Raw genomic sequence first — 12,866 nt, forward strand, 5'->3', positions numbered from 1 at the left:
AATTGTGTGCTACTCCTCAGAATCCTTTGGAAGCAGGTGGCTGCTGGACCCCCAGGACAGGGCTGGCAGACTTGGAACCAACAGGCGAAAGGCAGCAGCTCCCAGTTTCTTATAAAGGCCATCTTGGCTGCTGTCAGTATTGCTTCAGCTGGGACTTTCTGGAGCCTGCTTCTATAAATATACAACAATTCAATTGTGTAATTGCCATTACCAATGTGAATTCAATTTGTCTATATTTTTATACCATAGCATTAGGTCTTAGAATCTTGAACTGGTATAGATTCTTTTAATGAATACCGATCTCTCCAGATCTTGAGAGGCAGAAATGAAGTCATCAGAAGCAGATGGGGTATGGAATAAAGTGAAAAATAGAATTAATTTTTAGTAAACTTGTTTTGCTTTTAATCCAATGTTGTTTATGCTGAATAATTTCCTCTAATCACCTGATCCACAAAAATTAAATTAGAATTCTGATTCCAAGATCTTTTGAGTCAGACTATTTTTATTTGTTAAAAGTATTAGGGTGTTTTAACTGAAAAAAGACTGCCATTTGGGTTAGAATAGGATCTGATAGGAAAATCTACCCCTGAAATGCAAGAATCATTGAAAAAATTGGAAAGGGAGCCTAATCTTGCTCAGTCTTTCTCTCAGCAAGAGACTCTGATTAGGAAGGTATGGTCCAGAATGATTTTGTGGTGGTCACTTTGAGCTAGAGGGACACTGCTGCCTGATTTTGGTGAGCAGCGGTTGGAATCCCAATATCAAAACATTTTAAGCACAGGCTTTAAAGCTTCCCACTCACTTGATGCAAAGTGTTCTGCAAAATACCTTGGGCCACAGGGCTGCCTTAAGTACTATTTTTAATAGTTGTTAGTAGCTTTTATAAGGCCTCTCTCACATTTCCTTTAATTCATACAGATCTGTTGTTGCCTGCCCTGTTGACAGCTTTGCATGTGTGCTTCCCTGGCAGGGACAGCACAGGAAATACTGTTCTTGCACTTAACTGTGCACACAGGAATAACTCCGTGGCACGTCTTCAAATGTGTGCACAAAGGGAGGATCTGTAAGAAAAAAGGCAGTGTGCATCTGCACAGCATTGTATTCCATGGATTCTGCCGCAGGCAAATTCCCTGTGAAAGACATTTGCTGGTATAAACTCACGTGAGGAAGGGGAACAGAAGGGAAGTGTAAGGCTCAGACCTGTTATTATGTGTGAGTTGTTCAGAGCAATCAATGAGGGATATTCTGGACTCCAGGGCTTGCAGCACATCAGCTCTGCAGATGTCTTGGGGGCTGTGTGAGGAAAGGAGTCTTCCCGACTGTATTTCTTATCACCACCTCGCCAGGCTGCTTGGATGCTTCAGCATTTGCCTGTGAGTAACCTCTTCTGCAGACAAAAGTACCTGAAAGAATAGAGAATTCTACCTTAGAGTTCTGTACAAGGCTGACTCCTCTTCTGATGGATTTGTGTGGCAGACTGACCTAGTTTTGTAAGCACAAATCCAGACTTGTATTCAGTACAGTTAATCCCCATTCCTTCTTTTCAGATGGACTTAGCAAGGTTCATAACTATTCTCAGATCTGTGCAGGATCATGTCCTTAGTCACTGCGCTGTGTTGATACTGGCATTGTTTCAAACATTATGAATACCTGAATAAACAACCCTGAAAGACATACGTGTAGATATATATATATGTTCAAGATTAGATTTATTAGTTTGGCCTTTGGCCAATTGCCTAAGTACAGTTGCTGTCTTAAATAAAGATCAATCTCTGATAGTCAGTAGCTTTAGGCAAAACTTTTCCTTTTAGATCTTAGAGCAGGCATGGTTCTTTGGGTCATCATATTCACTTGATTGAATAACTACCGATTTTAATAGGACTGATGGTAAGAGGAGGACTTTTTAGGATCGGGATATTAAATAGACTTAGTTAAGTGGCACATTCTGTGCACTGGTAAAAAATTTTAAAAAGTTCTTCAGATTGAGAGGGTAGAAGGGTAATTCACCCCAAATTGAAGCCTCAGGATTGAGAATGAATAAAAATAATGCCTTCCTCTAGCTAGGAATTGATTACTTTTTCTTTCCCCCAGCCTCCTTCATAACAGTGAGCCAGATCTCCTGGTTTTGGCTTTGGTTCTTCAGTGTCCTGAAGCTTTTGATGGTTTTCAGCTGAGTGCTGCAGCAGCACTCAGCAGAAGCGTGACCCCACGCGAAACTGCCTTGCTTTGACTGCACTGTGGGATGCATTTTGAGCACATTAGAATGCTTTCTTTCCCTAATTGTCCTTAGATGGGGAAGGAAGTAATGTGATGCTGCCTCCTCTCTCCTTTTCAGAACCTGAGAAAGCTGTTTCCATGCATCATTATCCCACAGTGCTGCTTCCAGCACCCCTCAGATGTAGCACGTTATGTTTTTCAGAGCTGATGTTGATCACCATGATCTGTGCAGCTCAGCCTCATTGCAGCTATAATTAAGCACTTCTGTTATAAACCAAATACTCTGAAAATCATTTTCTTCATTAACTGCACCTGCCAAGGGAGAGCTCCTGCAACCTTTAATGATGCAGGTAATCCTATTACTGCCAACACAAATAGTCCATTACAGAAAGGCTGCAGACTCACAACTAGAACTTGCTGAAGCATTTTCCAGGAAGCTTTTGTCCCCACCCCTCCACATCAAGATTTGAATATTTTGTAGAAAAACATTGTCCTTTTGGACCAAGTTTAGACAGTCTCTGGAGCAGAAGAGTGACTAGTGCTCAGAATGGCCAGCAGCACAGATTTGAGGCATTCTCACAGGGATGTGGAGATGGAGATTCATATGTTTACTTCAGAAAAAGAAACCCTATCTAGGGCAAATACTGTAAGCACGGGGATATTTCCAATTCTGAGAAAGTCTGTTCACCTTTCCACTCCCCAAGCCCCCAGCATATCAGTTTCATACTACCACAGAGCAAAATATCAAGGTCTTTTTATAGAAGGAATTCTGGTTTCCAGTAAGATCAAACTATACCTTTGTTCTGATCTCTGTACGATCTTTCCCAGGTGACAAGATGTGGGTAGGTGCTTACAAGGCCACAGTGATGGGGACTGCTTTTTGCAAAACCTGGGAAAATGACATCAGATTTGTTATACACTCACAAAGTCTGGATCCTGGTCATGTTGGGAAAGTAAATGGAGACTCTGATTTTCATTTCTACACTTTAATTCTATGTTCCTTTGTATCTGTTAGGATTGCTGCTATTAGAGCTGATTTGGATTCTAAACAGTGTTAGATATTTATTTTTGTAAATCTGTGCCATTCATCTTTAATATAATAATCTAATTTACTCTATTAATGCCAGCTGTTCCATTTGGCACAGGTCACCCAGAGTGTTTGGAACACTCTTCTTATTTTTCCTTGAAATAATTCTAAAAATCCATAGAAGTCAAAGCACCCACCTCCACTGCCAGGGAATGTTTATTTTTATCCATGTTCCTAAACACTTCCTTAGTTTGGCAGAAGAAAAGTCTACCTCTCTGGGAGGTAGACGTCCATTTTTTCTGGGAATTATTTAGTCATTTGGTTTTTTCCAGAATTGTCCGTGGCCTTCCCAGGTGACCTCGGGGAGCGGCCACTTGGATATTTCAGAGCAAACAGTTGCTGCCTTGAAGAGGATGCTTTTTAACTGTTTGGTGCCTGCCGCTTCTCCGCTCTCTTGTATCTGAAATCTAGGACAGGCTTTTACTTCTGAGGTAAGAGTGGGAAATGTTTTGTGTTTCCATTCTCTGGCAAACTTGACTTAACCAGCCCTTCACTCCACCCCTGGTCTCACAGAAAGGCAGTCCAAGATTTGGAATTGCATAGAGGTTTGTACAAGTTAGGGCTAGTCCACTCTGAGACAGCAGAAAAACCAAAAAGTGAACAGGAGTGACGACCTCAGCAAACAGAACAGCTGAAACACAATGTGGAACTACCGTGATTTTTCTTGAGCTGTGGTTTTACATGTTTTTTAAGCCATGGACAACAACATAAGTCGTGTCCCTCCAACCCAAATTTCAATTACATCTCCTTAATCCACAGGAGAGTGCATTGTTTCATCTGCTTTCCAAAACATTCAACTAGAAAACTAAGATAAAGGGTGACATTTTAAAATTTAAATTTTAATAGACAGCTGTACTTTAAATAATGAAAGAGCTTTTCCCTAGCTGAGGAATTTCCAGAATGTAGATTAGGGGCAGGCCTCTGGCACCTCTATTCTGACTGATTCCCATTCTGCTGTAAAGCAGAGATCCTGATCACAGAAAAATCTATTTTCCTCCTGTATAACTGTAATGAGTTTATTAAAAATACACAATAGTGTAAGACACTTTTGACTAGGCACATTACCAAAGGTGATAACATAATTAAGCCATGGCTTGTTAGAGGTTGAGACAGTAGCTAAAGGGAAAAGAGTTTCATTTCTCCATCTGGATCACAGAGTGAATTTGAAATCCTGCTGCTGTTTCTGCTGAATCTAAATAACGCTTCTCCTGGAGAATCCAATGCCCTGCAGGTGTGCCCCTAATGTGTAAGTGGTTAGCAGTGCTCCAGCAGGATCACCTGAGGTATCTCACGAGAGCTCTCTCAAGTAACACAGTTCTAGCTCACACCACATCTTATCGAACATTTTCTAAATGATCAAACTTCCACAAAAGGTTGAACAGGGAGTTCATGGTCTGTAAAGATCCTGTTTGAACAGCAGTGCTTCACGAGTTCAGGTCCAATCCCCACAAAGATTAACTTGAAATCAGCCTGTAGTTCTAGGAAAACTTAGCAGATCTTGTACTCTAAATTAGTAATCAACTAATGTTGCTACTTTGAATGTACAAAACATTCTCAATAGATTAAAAACCTCTCTTGTTCAGTTGTGGACATTAACAGCTGTCTTATCTCTGGTGCCCTTCTGTGAGCAGATCCCCAGCCAGAGGTTCATGCTAATTAGGAAAGGGTATTGTGTGTGTGTGTATTAGTTTCAACTTTGTGTTTAAACCCCCTAGATTTCTTAATGTTGATGTCAAAAAAAGGCTTTCTTTTAGCCTAACCTCTTGAAACTACTTATCCTAATATTTATCCTCATGTTATATTGCAGACAATCCCATTCCGTTAGCAAGTAATTAATGTGAAGCCGTGTCACCAAACCCTGAGGCCCGTCACTGTTGCAACTGAGTGTTAATTTAAAGCATGTTTTACTCCTCAAATTATCTCTTTTGAAGAGAGTCTCTCTGCCACAGTTGTGTATTGCTTTGTTTTCAAAGTAATCATCTACAGTCCAGATTTCCTTTGGGAGGGAAAAACAAACAAACAAAAATGAAAAGCCAAAATAAAGAGTTGGAGCCAAACCCTTTCAAATTAATGAATTAAAGACTTCAGACTTTTGTATTGTTAGCCGATGTTGAAGCATTAAACTGCCTCCCATAGTTTCCTTTCCTCCTTTGTTAGTTAAAGCCTCTTTTTTCTTTTTTATGATCAGTTTTTACAAGTCTGATTTTTTCATCTTCATCAGAAATAGTATGTTAAAGTTATTAAGCCAGCAAGGGTTGAATAGATTTTTGGTTTTTTTTCACCTCCCAGCCCGATATCAAAAAAAGGCAGTGAGCATGAGATCATGGCCTTTTAAGGCAAGAGTAATCTTTTTTCCAGTTCTAACAAATTTCAGACACTTTTGAACAGAAGAGATCACGTTTCTGTGCTGTAGGTAGATGGCTCCAGCATTATTCATATGATTCTTTGTATATGTCTGTAGCAGCCCTTTAACAAGAGCAGTGAGCCAGCTCTGAAATACAATAGCACTCAGGGCCACCCTTTTATGTTTGTTTACTCATTTTTACAAGCCTTCCCCAGTTATTTGATTCACAGAGCTGAAGCATGCCAGAAGACAGCTCAAGAAATTCATCGGCCTTTTTTTCAGAGAGTCCTGCTCTGCTGACCTCTCTGTACCAGGATACTGGGGCTTTCTCATGGAACTCAAAACTTCTATTTTTTTACCACACAGCTGGTTAACAACTTATCTGGACTGCTGTCTATAGCAGTCTATCTCTTGATTTTTAGTACATCTTCCCTGGCACGGAGTCTCCACTGCTGAAGGTCTGTTCCAGAGCAAGATAAGTCTGTAAACAACATCTAGATGGAAGAAATTTAATTAATCACTTAAAGATTTTGCCAGTGAAGGTCACATGGGGGCCAGTGGGTATCAAAGCTAATTTTGCTGCTCATATAAAAAAGATTTTACAGGAGATAAATTAACCATTGGACCATTTTTTCTGTTACTTTATTTCATTGTGGTAGTGATTTTGAAGAGCCAAATAGAAATAAAAATTGTAAACCATAATAATTTTAAATCAGCTGTAATCTTATTGCAGCAATGATCTATATAAAGTTTTCTCACTTTCATTATGGAAAATAGACAGGTGCAACATGATCTAGCTGAAATAACCTTAGATTTGAGCCCACTTGTATAGAGCTTCAGTTAGAAATTGATGTATAAATCACTACTCTCTGTGACCATGTGCCCAGTAAACTGAGGGCTGACTCAGTCTTTTGAGTATTTAAAAACTAAGCCAAAAGGTCTTTGGGTCTAGAACCTTCCTTTTATTCCTGTGTGTATAGTTGCATGAATAAAGGAATTGAATCATCCAGGTGCTACTGTACTAGAAGTAATTAATACTTAGAGGGTAAGTATGGTTTTTCCTCCCATAAATTGATTTAATTTTCCTCTCCTGATTGCCTGGAGTGGCTTACTTCAGCAACCTTGCAGAATTTTCTATGGTTTTGATTTATTGTACAGCATCCTTCTACACTTTTAATCCTTACAGCTTTCACGCATATGGAATTAGTTACAGATTTAATACCCCATTGATATCAGTGCAAATATTTAATTTCTGACATCTTTAAAAGAAAGGAGATCAGAGTTTCAGGTATTTTCCTACTTCTAATTCTCATTTAGATGTATTTTCTACTGCAAAGGTAACTTTTGAACTTAAAATATGACTGATATCTGAAATGCAGCTGATGGTAAATACGTGTATTATAAACATACTGAATGTCTCTACAAATCAGGGATAGAAGTTTTACACTCATTTGCAAGACCCTAAAATGTGCCTGATTGCTTACTGCCAGTTTTTTTTTTTTCTTCTTTTGAGGACCTCTAAATCCAGTCCTGCTGTAGCAATGGCCTAATGGTTTATCTGCCAATGATGGTGGCCTCTTCTAGAGCAGAGACACTTTTTATGATTTCATATATACATATGTACAAATATATGAAATACTTTTAAAGGAAAGGGATGACAGGTTTGGAAAGCGAGTCCCTGGGGAGTTTTACATATCATGATTTCTGAGGGACTGAATAAAAGGAGAAGGGTTTCCTTCTTAGCCATGTAGAAAATGGTTTCTATTCATCACATTGAACAAGTAAAAGAACTAGATTTTTGCTCCTTATCTGTATGTCTTTTGGGGATTTTTGTAAAGAACTTATCTGGTAGTTCCTGTCAATTTTTTCCTTGAAAAGTCATTTTTATTGAGGAGAGAGGGTTGTGTGTTTGATCCATAGCTATATCAAAGAAAATTCATGAGAAAAGTGTTTCAAACATTTTTTGAAGTTTTTTGGGTTACTCTTTTCTTTAGGATAATAGTATTTGTAATAGCATGTGACTTCATAAACAAAACTAATTTTATTTTTATGGGGTTTTGTTTTTTTTTTTTTTTAATTGCTCTCTTCTGAAATGAAAATCAGTTTTTGACCAAATATTTACTGTCCAGAGAAAATGGTCATGGCTCCTCCACATTCAGATTAGAGTAGTACACACAGGGCAGCATTCTCTAGTAAACTGTGTGGATATTCAAAATAGCTTCTATGGAGCGAGGTGCTAAAATGTAGCCAACCTCTTGAGGGCTTGCACTGTTTTCTTGGAGGAACACTCACAGGTTTTGGCTAATATTGACAAGTTTGAAATAAGTAGATATAGATTCTGATGGCATGTAATATAAAGGACATAATTATTAATGTAAAAACTTTGTGTTAGTAGAATAATAAATGCTGTGGAAATTACGGCTGACAGCTACTTCTTTATCAATGAGGTTCAAAGAAATTTTATTTAGGCAGGCACCAAGATAGATGTGGGCAGGAGTCCCCCTAAGCTTCCATCCTTGTCAAATACAGTCTAGCACTGAAATTGTATAATACATGCAAAAGTTCTTCTGCCTATATTCATTTAAATATTTCAGAAAACATCATCACTTCTGCATTGATTTCTCTCTAAAATTTTCTTTAATCAAGAAGATCGTCTACCAGTTTCACTATTAAAACATTAAAACAGGGCTGTCCACAATATTATTTACCATGCTTTCACCCTTGGCTTGTGTCTCTGAATTTCAAAGAGGAAAGCAGTCCTCACTGTCCTAACAGTTCTGATTCAGTTCCTGGTGTAAGAGATAACTAAATATACGGTGGGAATTTGAAGGATGTCAAATTAATAATTCCTCTTAGTATACAAGGCCAATTTTTCATGTAAATATGCAGTGATCCTAGATTTCATGGAGACTTTGGTGAAATACCCTCAGAGCTGCTACTCCAAGGGTTCAAACTCAGTATGGAGAATAGATTATTCAATCAAAGAAATTGAAAAAGGCTAATTTGATGCCTATCTTTGAAATGTGAAAAGGGAGAAAATTCATGGGAATTTTAGAGTGTTCAGCTTAATTGCCAGTTCTTGAAACACACCAAAACTAATTACCAAACAGAATGTTATGTCAAAATTAGATTGGATTTAAGATTGCCAAATTGTTTCTGCAGGTATCATACCTTGTATATAAGAAAGAAAAAGGTGTAATTTATCTTGTAATTGGTTAATTCTGGTCTCTTGTGATGCTCTCTGAAAAAAAACAGAGAACCAGCATCCTGACAGGTATAGAATCAAAGCAAAACTGGCTAAATAACTATTTTCTATGTGGCAATTATTGGTGCTTAATTGTCACAGTACTAATGGGGTTTTCATCACATTTTGTCTTATTTTCGGGATCCATTTATTTTTACTTTTAATTTTTTCATTGAAAATTGAGTATTGACTTATGAAATTGGTAGATTAGTTGATACTTTGGGAAAAAGCACTCCAGTTATCCAAGGCGTACTTTGAAGATCCTGGTAAGTTTCTGTGTGATCTTAATAAAAATGAGACAACTATGGGAAGGCAGTGACAGAAATGCAGTGTGTCCTGCTCTGTGAAATATGGTAAGGACTAACATGGCCTATAGAAATCTCTGTACTTCTGTGTCCCTGGGTCCTCATATTCAGCCTGGCTGACAAACTGAGAGATGAGATCTTTGGAGTCATCTGGAAATGGCTGAAATGTCCTGTTTGCGCCAAAGTCCTGATGTAGGCAGAAGCAGTGAGCAATGACCAGGCCATATTTTCCTTGTGGAGAAGGGCACATGCTTCTAAATAAAGGTGGAAAAATCTCTGCTTATATGCTGAAAAACACTGTGTGTTTTGTACAATGCAGTTTTGCACTGAGTTCTAGTTTGTTTTGGTTTTGGTTTGGAAGGTAGGTTGTTCTCCCTTGTTAGTTCCCAGATAGCCCACAGGCAGTAAAATTAGAAGTGTCCAACAAGCAAGAAAGCATACTGTAATTAAAAGCTGTTCCCTCTCCCTTTCCTCTACAGATCTCAGTAAAAAAAGTGTTAAGAATAAACTCTTAAACAAAACTGATTTTTTATGAGGTTTTCCATCTCTAAAGGTACAAAAATCTTAATTTGCCATTGACAGTCATAGTAGAAGCAGCTGGTCCTAATTGAAGAAAATCTCTCCTGATATTTTCTTCTCAAAGTCAGACAAAACCAAATGCTGAATCTGCCCACCTCTGAAACTTCATAGGTTTAGGGCTGAATCAGGCTGCCAACTTCGCATCTGGTCCATATGAATATAAGAAACCAAGCAAAAAGAAAGAAAAATCAAAGCAGTTTTAGAAGTAATGTGTACATTAAACCTCATTTCATTCATACTCTTTGAAGGTTATGCATTCCTCCCTATTCCAAGAGCCTAAGATTGTGCAGCTTGCTCTCTGAGAAGTTGCTGTGAGCACTCTTAATCTTCAGGCTTTGGGGGCAGGTAATTTTGCCATGACAGGTAAATGTCTGTGGATCATATCCTTCAAGGGGCTGTCCTGATGGAATGCTTTTGAGGCCTCTGTATGATTTGATGGGTTTGTATTATCTTGGCATCTGCTGGTGCCCGCAGCTGTGGAGGTGCCTGTGGGTCCTGCATCCCAGGTCCTTGGCAGCAAAGTGGCAGCAGAGTCTGGTCAATGTTTGCTAAACGCACACTTGATTAAGGTGAGCTGGATTTCCATAGGCTGAATATGATCCTGCTTTACTCTGCTGATGCCATGATGATTTTTTTGGCTTTTCTTTTATACATTTTTACTGCTTCTGTATTCTTAGTGCTTTTTGCCTACATTCTTGGACTTGTTTGTTAAGCTAGGAGACCAAACATTTTAGAAGCTTCATAGTTAGGGATCAATGTGCCCCAGACCCCAAGGTCCTCTCCAGAACACACTTTTTAAACTAAGATAGAACCATCCAGGGGAGGGTTCCTTGGGGAGGGGGGCTCATTTGAGCCTCTCATTGGGGAATTTTTAATAGATATGCTAATTAGTAAGACCTATAATGTTATACCCGATCTTTTGGGGGGATGCATTGCAGTGGGCATTGAGGTGCATTCGACCTGAACGTAGTGAACCTAAAGGTGCTTAAAATAAATACCAAGGTAAAACTCCTTTTTCCCTTCTAACCGTGTTTGACTCTTGATTTTAAGACAGGAAAAGGCATCATGCCTGTGCTTGGTGCACACCGAGCACAGCAGAACCCAGCTAGGGGGAAATACAGGCTGTGAGAAGGATGGGAGGGGGGGAGAGAGGCTGTAATAAATCCCCGACTACCATTTCTACAAGTCCTTGCTTGCAGATGCAGTAAAATTGAAGTGCTCATCCATAAATGAGCAACTAGAAGCAAAACCAACATAAACATTCCTGCACAACTAATCAATAAACTCGTATGTCTTCATTAGCAAGGTAGCATTTTGTGTTATTGATATTAAAGATCTACTTTCTGTGTTGGGTCTCACTGCAATTGTTATTGATGAATAAAACTCCCGTGGGCTGAAATTGTTGTCTTTTAAAAACTATAATCTTGATTGGATGGCTTTATTTTCCTTGCATTGCTTCTCACCACATCTCCTATTAAGCCAATAGTGTTGAGAATGTATCAGTTCACAAGTCTCAGTTGTGACTCACACTGGACTCTGCCTGGATGAGACAGTAGCAGAATGCTGAAGCTATATTGGGATATGTGTTTTACTTAGGGCTATTTAAAGAATGGATTTTGATTTGTGTCATTCCTACTTTAAATATTACTTGTTCAATAACATGTTCAGTAGTAATTAGATAATTTAATGTCTACTGACAGGTCTTTTGTGACTGAGACCCAATTTTAGCTCTGCATACCAAGGAGCTTGCCAAGGAAAAGTAACCCTTTTACTTACTAAGGAAGGATAATGGGTAACTTCTGGAATTAAGTGAAAAATTGAATCCAGCTTCCTGTGTGCACTTTAGGTCTCACACTGGGATTACAGAACTAGCTCTGAACTGCTTGGCTGCTGACAATAAAGATTTTATGTGTGTCATGTTGAATTTTCAAAAAAAGTTCTTGAATCAAAAGGTCAGTTTTACACTGAGTCCGGCTGTTTGTTTAGGAATTTAAGTGCTTTGCACTGGCTTGTCTTCTCTGTACCACTCAAGTTTAACTCGTCATTTTGGAGCAAAAATTGATAAGATTCCAGTTTAAGGAAAGGAGAGAAAGAAAATAAGGTCATATGCAAACAGAATTTCAAAGTGTTAGCTTACTTTCCATCATGAAGAATTTACCCACTGAAGAGCTCTTATTGGCCAAGTTCTTTCTTGCCAATGACTTCAATACAAGAGAAATTTTATAAACACAGGAATAATTTCATTTAGTTGTATTACTATGTATTAATATCTATCCATACACCTATGTATATTTGATCGATGCAGAGTTGGTATCCTTAGCAATGAAGGTGCTTCTGCCCTTGGAATGAGACAGCAAATGAAAATAAATACGCTTTTTCATGTATTCAACATTTTAAAATATTTATAGGCTGTCTTCTGTGGCACATAACCTATTACAGTATAGGTCATCTTCTCTGTGGAGTGTTTCATCCTGAGAACTGCTTGACTGTGCCATGTAATCACTGGGAGCAGACACGTGAGGCCCCTGCTAAAGGGAAATGCCATCATTTCTAATCTGTGCGTATAAATGGATCATGCAAGTCTTAAGACCTGTGTGAGTATCCACTTCAAAAAGTTTTAAAAGTCTGTATTAAAAGCTTCTTCATTTTAACACGGCATTCTCCCTCAGAGACTTTCTGCAATGGTTCATTAATCAAGAAAAGCTTCATTAATCAAGATATAGTCTGAATTTTAGAAAACATATTTAAATTAAATACTCAGTCCTGACAGAATGTATTTTCTAATGTATTTAGCTAGAACCGTGTGAAACTCTCAGTCAAGAAGTCATCTGATCTTCATTCAGCCTTCTAACAGGATGTCTAACTTTGATTTTTATGTTCTTTTGGTGTGAGAGATTTAAAATGTTTTTATTTGTAAATGATTTTTTTTTTTTAAATATAAAACTCCCGTGTGTACTGATTGGAGAATTTTTTCTTTGAAATTCTGCTGTCTGAATTCCACAAGAAAATAACCAGGAAGCCCTGTGATGTGATATTGTAACCAGACTCTCACTTAACTACTCATTTGTCTTTTAACTTGGTCGTGGGAAT

The sequence above is a fragment of the Corvus moneduloides genome, chromosome 10 (genome assembly GCF_009650955.1).
Source record: "Corvus moneduloides isolate bCorMon1 chromosome 10, bCorMon1.pri, whole genome shotgun sequence".
NCBI lineage: Eukaryota > Metazoa > Chordata > Aves > Passeriformes > Corvidae > Corvus > Corvus moneduloides.